The 12,039-nt window shown below is 50.1% G+C and overlaps 17 non-coding genes and 3 pseudogenes across 17 annotated transcripts; 19 read left to right on the top strand and 1 right to left on the bottom strand.

Annotated features, from left to right (window-relative positions):
- Positions 1-569: 569 nt before the first annotated feature.
- LOC135016215 (U1 spliceosomal RNA) lies at positions 570-733 on the top strand. The gene has a single exon (XR_010214350.1). It is a non-coding gene; the product is annotated as a U1 spliceosomal RNA (small nuclear RNA).
- Positions 734-885: 152 nt separating this feature from the next.
- LOC135016328 (U1 spliceosomal RNA) lies at positions 886-1,048 on the top strand. The gene has a single exon (XR_010214462.1). It is a non-coding gene; the product is annotated as a U1 spliceosomal RNA (small nuclear RNA).
- A 674-nt stretch (positions 1,049-1,722) lies between these two features.
- Positions 1,723-1,886, top strand: LOC135016513 (U1 spliceosomal RNA). The gene has a single exon (XR_010214598.1). It is a non-coding gene; the product is annotated as a U1 spliceosomal RNA (small nuclear RNA).
- A 152-nt stretch (positions 1,887-2,038) lies between these two features.
- On the top strand, positions 2,039-2,174 carry LOC135016421 (U1 spliceosomal RNA; annotated as a pseudogene).
- A 701-nt stretch (positions 2,175-2,875) lies between these two features.
- Positions 2,876-3,039, top strand: LOC135016266 (U1 spliceosomal RNA). Its single transcript, XR_010214401.1, has one exon. It is a non-coding gene; the product is annotated as a U1 spliceosomal RNA (small nuclear RNA).
- A 152-nt stretch (positions 3,040-3,191) lies between these two features.
- LOC135016364 (U1 spliceosomal RNA) lies at positions 3,192-3,354 on the top strand. Its single transcript, XR_010214497.1, has one exon. It is a non-coding gene; the product is annotated as a U1 spliceosomal RNA (small nuclear RNA).
- Positions 3,355-4,028: 674 nt separating this feature from the next.
- On the top strand, positions 4,029-4,192 carry LOC135016244 (U1 spliceosomal RNA). Its single transcript, XR_010214379.1, has one exon. It is a non-coding gene; the product is annotated as a U1 spliceosomal RNA (small nuclear RNA).
- A 151-nt stretch (positions 4,193-4,343) lies between these two features.
- On the top strand, positions 4,344-4,506 carry LOC135016283 (U1 spliceosomal RNA). The gene has a single exon (XR_010214418.1). It is a non-coding gene; the product is annotated as a U1 spliceosomal RNA (small nuclear RNA).
- A 674-nt stretch (positions 4,507-5,180) lies between these two features.
- On the top strand, positions 5,181-5,344 carry LOC135016187 (U1 spliceosomal RNA). The gene has a single exon (XR_010214323.1). It is a non-coding gene; the product is annotated as a U1 spliceosomal RNA (small nuclear RNA).
- A 152-nt stretch (positions 5,345-5,496) lies between these two features.
- On the top strand, positions 5,497-5,659 carry LOC135016338 (U1 spliceosomal RNA). Its single transcript, XR_010214471.1, has one exon. It is a non-coding gene; the product is annotated as a U1 spliceosomal RNA (small nuclear RNA).
- Positions 5,660-6,333: 674 nt separating this feature from the next.
- LOC135016529 (U1 spliceosomal RNA) lies at positions 6,334-6,497 on the top strand. Its single transcript, XR_010214614.1, has one exon. It is a non-coding gene; the product is annotated as a U1 spliceosomal RNA (small nuclear RNA).
- Positions 6,498-6,649: 152 nt separating this feature from the next.
- On the top strand, positions 6,650-6,812 carry LOC135016382 (U1 spliceosomal RNA). Its single transcript, XR_010214515.1, has one exon. It is a non-coding gene; the product is annotated as a U1 spliceosomal RNA (small nuclear RNA).
- Positions 6,813-7,640: 828 nt separating this feature from the next.
- Positions 7,641-7,803, bottom strand: LOC135016310 (U1 spliceosomal RNA). Its single transcript, XR_010214445.1, has one exon. It is a non-coding gene; the product is annotated as a U1 spliceosomal RNA (small nuclear RNA).
- A 468-nt stretch (positions 7,804-8,271) lies between these two features.
- On the top strand, positions 8,272-8,434 carry LOC135016356 (U1 spliceosomal RNA). The gene has a single exon (XR_010214489.1). It is a non-coding gene; the product is annotated as a U1 spliceosomal RNA (small nuclear RNA).
- A 592-nt stretch (positions 8,435-9,026) lies between these two features.
- LOC135016482 (U1 spliceosomal RNA) lies at positions 9,027-9,202 on the top strand (annotated as a pseudogene).
- A 152-nt stretch (positions 9,203-9,354) lies between these two features.
- Positions 9,355-9,490, top strand: LOC135016419 (U1 spliceosomal RNA; annotated as a pseudogene).
- A 701-nt stretch (positions 9,491-10,191) lies between these two features.
- Positions 10,192-10,355, top strand: LOC135016265 (U1 spliceosomal RNA). The gene has a single exon (XR_010214400.1). It is a non-coding gene; the product is annotated as a U1 spliceosomal RNA (small nuclear RNA).
- A 152-nt stretch (positions 10,356-10,507) lies between these two features.
- LOC135016399 (U1 spliceosomal RNA) lies at positions 10,508-10,670 on the top strand. Its single transcript, XR_010214528.1, has one exon. It is a non-coding gene; the product is annotated as a U1 spliceosomal RNA (small nuclear RNA).
- A 674-nt stretch (positions 10,671-11,344) lies between these two features.
- LOC135016243 (U1 spliceosomal RNA) lies at positions 11,345-11,508 on the top strand. The gene has a single exon (XR_010214377.1). It is a non-coding gene; the product is annotated as a U1 spliceosomal RNA (small nuclear RNA).
- Positions 11,509-11,659: 151 nt separating this feature from the next.
- On the top strand, positions 11,660-11,822 carry LOC135016282 (U1 spliceosomal RNA). The gene has a single exon (XR_010214417.1). It is a non-coding gene; the product is annotated as a U1 spliceosomal RNA (small nuclear RNA).
- The last annotated feature ends 217 nt before the right edge of the window (positions 11,823-12,039 follow it).

Below are 12,039 nucleotides of genomic sequence, written 5' to 3'. Positions count from 1 at the left end.
CCCGTCTGCTTACTTTGTGCCTTCCAATGCACAATGCAAACTACAGGTAGTGCTGCAGGGCCCACACCCTTTTACTTGCCTTACAGAGCAGCTCTGGAGCTGTTACAGTGCCCAGCTGCTGCAAGAAATCAGCTTGAATGCTTCAGGGGATGGGGCATGGCCAACATGAGCCCCACACCAAAGGAGGGTGGAGGTGTTTAATGCGAACTAGGGGTCATCCAAGCACCGCAAAAGGCCGCCATGCCCTGCACGCCCCTTTTCTCTTTTCATATGCAGATGAGGGTTGAAGCCAACTTTGACCCACTGCTTGGATGACATCACCGTATGCAAATCCGTCTTCTGCAGAACTTCCCCCAGGAATGCTTGCACTAGTTGTTGCATTTGGTTTGTTGTTTGGGGGTGCTTCAGTATTAGGCAGCCTTCTGCCCTCCCATGTTCATCTGAAAATATGTGTTCTCCCTGCAGTTGTTGTCCCCAGATGAGAGTTCCCTTGTGCTGCCTCAGTTGAATCTCCTTTACTTGACAGAGATGTGCATGAGCAGCGGCCCTCCCCAGCCCTATTCCAAATCATACTTATTTTGCATAGGAGATACCATGGTCATGAAGATTGTTCTCCCAGGGTGAGGTTCATTCATTGCATTTTGGGTATGCTGACCCCTGTGATTTCCCCAAATGTGGGAAACTTGACTGCATTATTTGTGGTAGTGGGGGACTGTTTTTGTGCTTTCCTCTGGTCAGCTCTGGTAAAAGTCAGATTTCTTTGTCTCAGATTTTCCTCTAGCCTTGTTCTTCTTTCGAGAGTTCCATTGTGCTGCCTCAGTTGGATCTCCTTCACTTGACAGGGGGGTACCCGAGCAGCGACCCTCCCCAGCTCTAGCCCAACTCCTACTTACCTGCCAGGTGAGATACTATGATCATGAAGGTGCTTCTCCCAGGGCAAGGCTCACCCATTGCACTCTGGGTGTGCTGCCCCTGCGATTTCCCCAAATGTGGGAAACTTGACTGCATAATTTGTGTTTCCCCTGGTCGGCTCTCGTATAATTCAGATCTATTTGTCTCAGGTCTCTCTCCAGCCTAGTTTGCTGTCTGTTTCCACTTCTCTTTTCTTCAGCCGCTCCCTTCTATACCCTTGTGCACTATCCTGACTTCTCCTCCCGTCTGCTTACTTTGTGCCTTCCAATGCACAATGCAAACTACAGGTAGTGCTGCAGGGCCCACACCCTTTTACTTGCCTTACAGAGCAGCTCTGGAGCTGTTACAGTGCCCAGCTGCTGTAAGAAATCAGCTTGAATGCTTCAGGGGATGGGGCATGGCCAACATGAGCCCCACACCAAAGGAGGGGGGAGGTGTTTAATGCGAACTAGGGGTCATCCAAGCACTGCAAAAGGCCGCCATGCCCTGCATGCCCCTTTTCTCTTTTCATATGCAGATGAGGGTTCCAGTCAACTTTGGCCCACTGCTTGGATAACATCACCGTATGCAAATCCGTCTGCTGCAGACCTTCCCACAGGAGTGCTTGTACTAGTTGTTGCATATGGTTTGATATTTGATGGTGCTTCAGTATTAGGCAGCCTTCCGCCCTCCCATGTTCATCTGAAAAGATGTGGTCTCCCTGCAGTTGTTGTCCCCAGATGAGAGTTCACTTGTGCTGCCTCAGTTGAATCTCCTTTACTTGACAGAGATGTGCCTGAGCAGCTGCCCTCACCAGCCCTATCCCAAATCATACTTATTTTGCATAGGAGATACCATGGTCATGAAGATTGTTCTCCCAGGGTGAGGTTCATTCATTGCATTCTGGGTATGCTGACCCCTGTGATTTTCCCAAATGTGGGAAACTCGACTGCATTATTTGTGGTAGTGGGGGACTGTGTTTGTGCTTTCCTCTGGTCAGCTCTGGTAAAAGTCAGATTTCTTTGTCTCAGATCTTCCTCTAGCCTTGTTCTTCTTTCGAGAGTTCCCTGGTGCTGCCTCAGTTGGATCTCCTTCACTTCACAGGGGGGAACCCGAGCAGCGACCCTCCCCAGCTCTAGCCCAACTCCTACTTACCTGCCAGGTGAGATACTATGATCATGAAGGTGCTTCTCCCAGGGCAAGGCTCAACCATTGCACTCTGGGTGTGCTGCTCCTGCGATTTCCCCAAATGTGGGAAACTTGACTGCATAATTTGTGTTTCCCCTCGTCGGCTCTCGTATAATTCAGATCTCTTTGTCTCAGGTCTCTCTCCAGCCTAGTTTGCTGTCTGTTTCCACTTCTCTTTTCTTCAGCCGCTCCCTTCTATACCCTTGTGCACTATCCTGACTTCTCCTCCCGTCTGCTTACTTTGTGCCTTCCAATGCACAATGCAAACTACAGGTAGTGCTGCAGGGCCCACACCCTTTTACTTGCCTTACAGAGCAGCTCTGGAGCTGTTACAGTGCCCAGCTGCTGCAAGAAATCAGCTTGAATGCTTCAGGGGCTGGGGCATAGCCAACATGAGCCCCACACCAAAGGAGGGTGGAGGTGTTTAATGCAAACTAGGGGTCAGCCAAGCGCCGCAAAAGGCCACCATGCCCTGCACGCCCCTTTTCTCTTTTCATATGCAGACGAGGGTTGAAGCCAACTTTGACCCACTGCTTGGATGACATCACCATATGCAAATCCATCTGCGGCAGGCCTTCCCCCAGGAATGCTTGCACTAGTTGTTGCATTTGGTTTGTTGTTTGGGGGTGCTTCAGTATTAGGCAGCCTTCTGCCCTCCCATGTTCATCTGAAAATATATGTTCTCCCTGCAGTTGTTGTCCCAAGATGAGAGTTCCCTTGTGCTGCCTCAGTTGAATCTCCTTTACTTGACAGAGATGTGCATGAGCAGCGGCCCTCCCCAGCCCTATTCCAAATCATACTTATTTTGCATAGGAGATACCATGGTCATGAAGATTTTTCTCCCAGGGTGAGGTTCATTCATTGCATTTTGGGTATGCTGACCCCTGTGATTTCCCCAAATGTGGGAAACTTGACTGCATTATTTGTGGTAGTGGGAGACTGTGTTTGTGCTTTCCTCTGGTCAGCTCTGGTAAAAGTCAGATTTCTTTGTCTCAGATTTTCCTTTAGCCTTGTTCTTTTTTCGAGAGTTCCCTTGTGCTGCCTCAGTTGGATCTCCTTCACTTTACAGGGGGGTACCCGAGCAGCGACCCTCCCCAGCTCTAGCCCAACTCCTACTTACCTGCCAGGTGAGATACTATGATCATGAAGGTGCTTCTCCCAGGGCAAGGCTCACCCATTGTACTCTGGGTGTGCTGCTCCTGCGATTTCCCCAAATGTGGGAAACTTGACTGCATAATTTGTGTTTCCCCTGGTCGGCTCTCGTATAATTCAGATCTCTTTGTCTCATGTCTCTCTCCAGCCTAGTTTGCTGTCTGTTTCCACTTCTCTTTTCTTCAGCCGCTCCCTTCTATACCCTTGTGCACTATCCTGACTTCTCCTCCCGTCTGCTTACTTTGTGCCTTCCAATGCACAATGCAAACTACAGGTAGTGCTGCAGGGCCCACACCCTTTTACTTGCCTTACAGAGCAGCTCTGGAGCTGTTACAGTGCCCAGCTGCTGCAAGAAATCAGCTTGAATGCTTCAGGGGATGGGGCATGGCCAACATGAGCCCCACACCAAAGGAGGGTGGAGGTGTTTAATGCGAACTAGGGGTCATCCAAGCACCGCAAAAGGCCGCCATGCCCTGCACGCCCCTTTTCTCTTTTCATATGCAGATGAGGGTTGAAGCCAACTTTGACCCACTGCTTGGATGACATCACCGTATGCAAATCCGTCTTCTGCAGAACTTCCCCCAGGAATGCTTGCACTAGTTGTTGCATTTGGTTTGTTGTTTGGGGGTGCTTCAGTATTAGGCAGCCTTCTGCCCTCCCATGTTCATCTGAAAATATGTGTTCTCCCTGCAGTTGTTGTCCCCAGATGAGAGTTCCCTTGTGCTGCCTCAGTTGAATCTCCTTTACTTGACAGAGATGTGCCTGAGCAGCGGCCCTCCCCAGCTCTATCCCAAATCATACTTATTTTGCATAGGAGATACCATGGTCATGAAGATTATTCTCCCAGGGTGAGGTTCATTCATTGCATTATGGGTATGCTGACCCCTGTGATTTCCCCAAATGTGGGAAACTCGACTGCTTTATTTGTGGTAGTGGGGGACTGTGTTTGTGTTTTCCTCTGGTCAGCTCTGGTAAAAGTCAGATTTCTTTGTTCAGATCTTCCTCTAGCCTTGTTCTTCTTTCGAGAGTTCCCTTGTGCTGCCTCAGTTGGATCTCCTTCACTTGACAGGGGGGTGCCCAAGCAGAGACCCTCCCCAGCTCTAGCCCAACTCCTACTTACCTGCCAGGTGAGATACTATGATCATGAAGGTGCTTCTCCCAGGGCAAGGCTCACCCATTGCACTCTGGGTGTGCTGCCCCTGCGATTTCCCCAAATGTGGGAAACTTGACTGCATAATTTGTGTTTCCCCTGGTCGGCTCTCGTGTAATTCAGATCTCTTTGTCTCAGGTCTCTCTCCAACCTAGTTTGCTGTCTGTTTCCACTTCTCTTTTCTTCAGCCGCTCCCTTCTATACCCTTGTGCACTATCCTGACTTCTCCTCCCGTCTGCTTACTTTGTGCCTTCCAATGCACAATGCAAACTACAGGTAGTGCTGCAGGGCCCACACCCTTTTACTTGCCTTACAGAGCAGCTCTGGAGATGTTACAGTGCCCAGCTGCTGCAAGAAATCAGCTTGAATGCTTCAGGGGATGGGGCATGGCCAACATGAGCCCCACACCAAAGGAGGGTGGAGGTGTTTAATGCGAACTAGGGGTCATCCAAGCACCGCAAAAGGCCGCCATGCCCTGCACGCTCCTTTTCTCTTTTCATATGCAGATGAGGGTTGAAGCCAACTTTGACCCACTGCTTGGATGACATCACCGTATGCAAATCCGTCTTCTGCAGAACTTCCCCCAGGAATGCTTGCACTAGTTGTTGCATTTGGTTTGTTGTTTGGGGGTGCTTCAGTATTAGGCAGCCTTCTGCCCTCCCATGTTCATCTGAAAATATGTGTTCTCCCTGCAGTTGTTGTCCCCAGATGAGAGTTCCCTTGTGCTGCCTCAGTTGAATCTCCTTTACTTGACAGAGATGTGCATGAGCAGCGGCCCTCCCCAGCCCTATTCCAAATCATACTTATTTTGCATAGGAGATACCATGGTCATGAAGATTGTTCTCCCAGGGTGAGGTTCATTCATTGCATTTTGGGTATGCTGACCCCTGTGATTTCCCCAAATGTGGGAAACTTGACTGCATTATTTGTGGTAGTGGGGGACTGTGTTTGTGCTTTCCTCTGGTCAGCTCTGGTAAAAGTCAGATTTCTTTGTCTCAGATTTTCCTCTAGCCTTGTTCTTCTTTCGAGAGTTCCCTTGTGCTGCCTCAGTTGGATCTCCTTCAGTTTACAGGGGGGTACCCGAGCAGCGATCCTCCCCAGCTCTAGCCCAACTCCTACTTACCTGCCAGGTGAGATACTATGATCATGAAGGTGCTTCTCCCAGGGCAAGGCTCACCCATTGCACTCTGGGTGTGCTGCTCCTGCGATTTCCCCAAATGTGGGAAACTTGACTGCATAATTTGTGTTTCCCCTGGTCGGCTCTCGTATAATTCAGATCTCTTTGTCTCAGGTCTCTCTCCAGCCTAGTTTGCTGTCTGTTTCCACTTCTCTTTTCTTGAGCCGCTCCCTTCTATGCCCTTGCGCACTATCCTGACTTCTCCTCCTGTCTGCTTACTTTGTGCCTTCCAACGCACAATGCGAACTACAGGTAGTGCTGCAGGGCCCACACCCTTTTACTTGCCTTACAGAGCAGCTCTGGAGCTGTTACAGTGCCCAGCTGCTGCAAGAAATCAGCTTGAATGCTTCAGGGGCTGGGGCATAGCCAACATGAGCCCCACACCAAAGGAGGGTGGAGGTGTTTAATGCAAACTAGGGGTCAGCCAAGTGCCGCAAAAGGCCACCATGCCCTGCACGCCCCTTTTCTCTTTTCATATGCAGACGAGGGTTGAAGCCAACTTTGACCCACTGCTTGGATGACATCACCATATGCAAATCCATCTGCGGCAGGCCTTCCCCCAGGAATGCTTGCACTAGTTGTTGCATTTGGTTTGTTGTTTGGGGGTGCTTCAGTATTAGGCAGCCTTCTGCCCTCCCATGTTCATCTGAAAATATATGTTCTCCCTGCAGTTGTTGTCCCCAGATGAGAGTTCCCTTGTGCTGCCTCAGTTGAATCTCCTTTACTTGACAGAGATGTGCATGAGCAGCGGCCCTCCCCAGCCCTATTCCAAATCATACTTATTTTGCATAGGAGATACCATGGTCATGAAGATTTTTCTCCCAGGGTGAGGTTCATTCATTGCATTTTGGGTATGCTGACCCCTGTGATTTCCCCAAATGTGGGAAACTCAACTGCATTATTTGTGGTAGTGGGGGACTGTGTTTGTGCTTTCCTCTGGTCAGCTCTAGTAAAAGTCAGATTTCTTTGTCTCACATTTTCCTCTAGCCTTGTTCTTCTTTCGAGAGTTCCCTTGTGCTGCCTTTGTTGGATCTCCTTCACTTTACAGGGGGGTACCCGAGCAGCGACCCTCCCCAGCTCTAGCCCAACTCCTACTTACCTGCCAGGTGAGATACTATGATCATTAAGGTGCTTCTCCCAGGGCAAGGCTCACCCATTGTACTCTGGGTGTGCTGCTCCTGCGATTTCCCCAAATGTGGGAAACTTGACTGCATAATTTGTGTTTCCCCTGGTCGGCTCTCGTATAATTCAGATCTCTTTGTCTCAGGTCTCTCTCCAGCCTAGTTTGCTGTCTGTTTCCACTTCTCTTTTCTTCAGCCGCTCCCTTCTATACCCTTGTGCACTATCCTGACTTCTCCTCCCGTCTGCTTACTTTGTGCCTTCCAATGCACAATGCAAACTACAGGTAGTGCTGCAGGGCCCACACCCTTTTACTTGCCTTACAGAGCAGCTCTGGAGCTGTTACAGTGCCCAGCTGCTGCAAGAAATCAGCTTGAATGCTTCAGGGGCTGGGGCATAGCCAACATCAGCCCCACACCGAAGGAGGGTGGAGGTGTTTAATGCAAACTAGGGGTCAGTCAAGCGCCGCAAAAGGCCACCATGCCCTGCACGCCCCTTTTCTGTTTTCATATGCAGACGAGGGTTGAAGCCAACTTTGACCCACTGCTTGGATGACATCACCATATGCAAATCCATCTGCGGCAGGCCTTCCCCCAGGAATGCTTGCACTAGTTGTTGCATTTGGTTTGTTGTTTGGGGGTGCTTCAGTATTAGGCAGCCTTCTGCTGCACCCTGCTTTGGTGTGGGGCTCATGTTGGCCATGCCCCATCCCCTGAAGCTTTCAAGCAGATTTCTTGCAGCAGCTGGGCACTGTAACAGCTCAAGAGCTGCTCTGTAAGGCAAGTAAAAGGGTGTGGGCCCTGCAGCACTACCTGTAGTTTGCATTGTGCATTGGAAGGCACAAAGTAAGCAGACGGGAGGAGAAGTCAGGATAGTGCACAAGGGTATAGAAGGGAGCGGCTGAAGAAAAGAGAAGTGGAAACAGACAGCAAACTAGGCTGGAGAGAGATCTGAGACAAAGAGATCTGAATTATACGAGAGCCGACCAGGGGAAACACAAATTATGCAGTCAAGTTTCCCACATTTGGGGAAATCGCAGGGGCAGCACACCCAGAGTGCAATGGGTGAGCCTTGCCCTGGGAGAAGCACCTTCATGATCATAGTATCTCACCTGGCAGGTAAGTAGGAGTTGGGCTAGAGCTGGGGAGGGTCGCTGCTCGGGCACCCCCCTGTTAAGTGAAGGAGATCCAACTGAGGCAGCACAAGGGAACTCTCAAAAGAAGAACAAGGCTAGAGGAAGATCTGAAACAAAGAAATCTGACTTTTACCAGAGCTGACCAGAAGAAAACACAAACACAGTCCCCCACTACCACAAATAAAGCAGTCGAGGTGAGGTTCATTCATTGCATTTTGGGTATGCTGACCCCTGTGATTTCCCCAAATGTGGGAAACTCGACTGCTTTATTTGTGGTAGTGGGGGACTGTGTTTGTGTTTTCTTCTGGTCAGCTCTGGTAAAAGTCAGATTTCTTTGTTTCAGATCTTCCTCTAGCCTTGTTCTTCTTTTGAGAGTTCCCTTGTGCTGCCTCAGTTGGATCTCCTTCACTTAACAGGGGGGTGCCCGAGCAGCGACCCTCCCCAGCTCTAGCCCAACTCCTACTTACCTGCCAGGTGAGATACTATGATCATGAAGGTGCTTCTCCCAGGGCAAGGCTCACCCATTGCACTCTGGGTGTGCAGCCCCTGCGATTTCCCCAAATGTGGGAAACTTGACTGCATAATTTGTGTTTCCCCTGGTCGGCTCTCGTATAATTCAGATCTCTTTGTCTCAGATCTCTCTCCAGCCTAGTTTGCTGTCTGTTTCCACTTCTCTTTTCTTCAGCCGCTCCCTTCTATACCCTTGTGCACTATCCTGACTTCTCCTCCCGTCTGCTTACTTTGTGCCTTCCAATGCACAATGCAAACTACAGGTAGTGCTGCAGGGCCCACACCCTTTTACTTGCCTTACAGAGCAGCTCTGGAGCTGTTACAGTGCCCAGCTGCTGCAAGAAATCTGCTTGAATGCTTCAGGGGATGGGACATGGCCAACATGAGCCCCACACCAAAGGAGGGTGGAGCAGAAGGCTGACTAATACTGAAGCACCCCCAAACAACAAACCAAATGCAACAACTAGTGCAAGCATTCCTGGGGGAAGGCCTGCCGCAGATGGATTTGCATATGGTGATGTCATCCAAGCAGTGGGTCAAAGTTGGCTTCAACCCTCGTCTGCATATGAAAACAGAAAAGGGGCGTGCAGGGCATGGTGGCCTTTTGCGGCGCTTGACCGACCCCTAGTTTGCATTAAACACCTCCACCCTCCTTCGGTGTGGGGCTCATGTTGGCTATGCCCCAGCCCCTGAAGCATTCAAGCTGATTTCTTGCAGCAGCTGGGCACTGTAACAGCTCCAGAGCTGCTCTGTAAGGTTCTCCCAGGGTGAGGTTCATTCATTGCATTCTGGGTATGCTGACCCCTGTGATTTTCCCAAATGTGGGAAACTCGACTGCATTATTTGTGGTAGTGGGGGACTGTGTTTGTGCTTTCCTCTGGTCAGCTCTGGTAAAAGTCAGATTTCTTTGTCTCAGATCTTCCTCTAGCCTTGTTCTTCTTTCGAGAGTTCCCTGGTGCTGCCTCAGTTGGATCTCCTTCACTTCACAGGGGGGAACCCGAGCAGCGACCCTCCCCAGCTCTAGCCCAACTCCTACTTACCTGCCAGGTGAGATACTATGATCATGAAGGTGCTTCTCCCAGGGCAAGGCTCAACCATTGCACTCTGGGTGTGCTGCTCCTGCGATTTCCCCAAATGTGGGAAACTTGACTGCATAATTTGTGTTTCCCCTCGTCGGCTCTCGTATAATTCAGATCTCTTTGTCTCAGGTCTCTCTCCAGCCTAGTTTGCTGTCTGTTTCCACTTCTCTTTTCTTCAGCCGCTCCCTTCTATACCCTTGTGCACTATCCTGACTTCTCCTCCCATCTGCTTACTTTGTGCCTTCCAATGCACAATGCAAACTACAGGTAGTGCTGCAGGGCCCACACCCTTTTACTTGCCTTACAGAGCAGCTCTGGAGCTGTTACAGTGCCCAGCTGCTGCAAGAAATCAGCTTGAATGCTTCAGGGGCTGGGGCATAGCCAACATGAGCCCCACACCAAAGGAGGGTGGAGGTGTTTAATGCAAACTAGGGGTCAGCCAAGCGCCGCAAAAGGCCACCATGCCCTGCACGCCCCTTTTCTCTTTTCATATGCAGACGAGGGTTGAAGCCAACTTTGACCCACTGCTTGGATGACATCACCATATGCAAATCCATCTGCGGCAGGCCTTCCCCCAGGAATGCTTGCACTAGTTGTTGCATTTGGTTTGTTGTTTGGGGGTGCTTCAGTATTAGGCAGCCTTCTGCCCTCCCATGTTCATCTGAAAATATATGTTCTCCCTGCAGTTGTTGTCCCAAGATGAGAGTTCCCTTGTGCTGCCTCAGTTGAATCTCCTTTACTTGACAGAGATGTGCATGAGCAGCGGCCCTCCCCAGCCCTATTCCAAATCATACTTATTTTGCATAGGAGATACCATGGTCATGAAGATTTTTCTCCCAGGGTGAGGTTCATTCATTGCATTTTGGGTATGCTGACCCCTGTGATTTCCCCAAATGTGGGAAACTTGACTGCATTATTTGTGGTAGTGGGAGACTGTGTTTGTGCTTTCCTCTGGTCAGCTCTGGTAAAAGTCAGATTTCTTTGTCTCAGATTTTCCTTTAGCCTTGTTCTTTTTTCGAGAGTTCCCTTGTGCTGCCTCAGTTGGATCTCCTTCACTTTACAGGGGGGTACCCGAGCAGCGACCCTCCCCAGCTCTAGCCCAACTCCTACTTACCTGCCAGGTGAGATACTATGATCATGAAGGTGCTTCTCCCAGGGCAAGGCTCACCCATTGTACTCTGGGTGTGCTGCTCCTGTGATTTCCCCAAATGTGGGAAACTTGACTGCATAATTTGTGTTTCCCCTGGTCGGCTCTCGTATAATTCAGATCTCTTTGTCTCAGGTCTCTCTCCAGCCTAGTTTGCTGTCTGTTTCCACTTCTCTTTTCTTCAGCCGCTCCCTTCTATACCCTTGTGCACTATCCTGACTTCTCCTCCCGTCTGCTTACTTTGTGCCTTCCAATGCACAATGCAAACTACAGGTAGTGCTGCAGGGCCCACACCCTTTTACTTGCCTTACAGAGCAGCTCTGGAGCTGTTACAGTGCCCAGCTGCTGCAAGAAATCAGCTTGAATGCTTCAGGGGATGGGGCATGGCCAACATGAGCCCCACACCAAAGGAGGGTGGAGGTGTTTAATGCGAACTAGGGGTCATCCAAGCACCGCAAAAGGCCGCCATGCCCTGCACGCCCCTTTTCTCTTTTCATATGCAGATGAGGGTTGAAGCCAACTTTGACCCACTGCTTGGATGACATCACCGTATGCAAATCCGTCTTCTGCAGAACTTCCCCCAGGAATGCTTGCACTAGTTGTTGCATTTGGTTTGTTGTTTGGGGGTGCTTCAGTATAAGGCAGCCTTCTGCCCTCCCATGTTCATCTGAAAATATGTGTTCTCCCTGCAGTTGTTGTCCCCAGATGAGAGTTCCCTTGTGCTGCCTCAGTTGAATCTCCTTTACTTGACAGAGATGTGCCTGAGCAGCGGCCCTCCCCAGCTCTATCCCAAATCATACTTATTTTGCATAGGAGATACCATGGTCATGAAGATTATTCTCCCAGGGTGAGGTTCATTCATTGCATTATGGGTATGCTGACCCCTGTGATTTCCCCAAATGTGGGAAACTCGACTGCTTTATTTGTGGTAGTGGGGGACTGTGTTTGTGTTTTCCTCTGGTCAGCTCTGGTAAAAGTCAGATTTCTTTGTTCAGATCTTCCTCTAGCCTTGTTCTTCTTTCGAGAGTTCCCTTGTGCTGCCTCAGTTGGATCTCCTTCACTTGACAGGGGGGTGCCCAAGCAGAGACCCTCCCCAGCTCTAGCCCAACTCCTACTTACCTGCCAGGTGAGATACTATGATCATGAAGGTGCTTCTCCCAGGGCAAGGCTCACCCATTGCACTCTGGGTGTGCTGCCCCTGCGATTTCCCCAAATGTGGGAAACTTGACTGCATAATTTGTGTTTCCCCTGGTCGGCTCTCGTGTAATTCAGATCTCTTTGTCTCAGGTCTCTCTCCAACCTAGTTTGCTGTCTGTTTCCACTTCTCTTTTCTTCAGCCGCTCCCTTCTATACCCTTGTGCACTATCCTGACTTCTCCTCCCGTCTGCTTACTTTGTGCCTTCCAATGCACAATGCAAACTACAGGTAGTGCTGCAGGGCCCACACCCTTTTACTTGCCTTACAGAGCAGCTCTGGAGATGTTACAGTGCC

The sequence above is a fragment of the Pseudophryne corroboree genome, unplaced genomic scaffold (assembly GCF_028390025.1).
Source record: "Pseudophryne corroboree isolate aPseCor3 unplaced genomic scaffold, aPseCor3.hap2 scaffold_299, whole genome shotgun sequence".
Classification (NCBI taxonomy): Eukaryota; Metazoa; Chordata; class Amphibia; order Anura; family Myobatrachidae; genus Pseudophryne; species Pseudophryne corroboree.
This window is presented reverse-complemented; position numbering and strand designations above follow the sequence as displayed.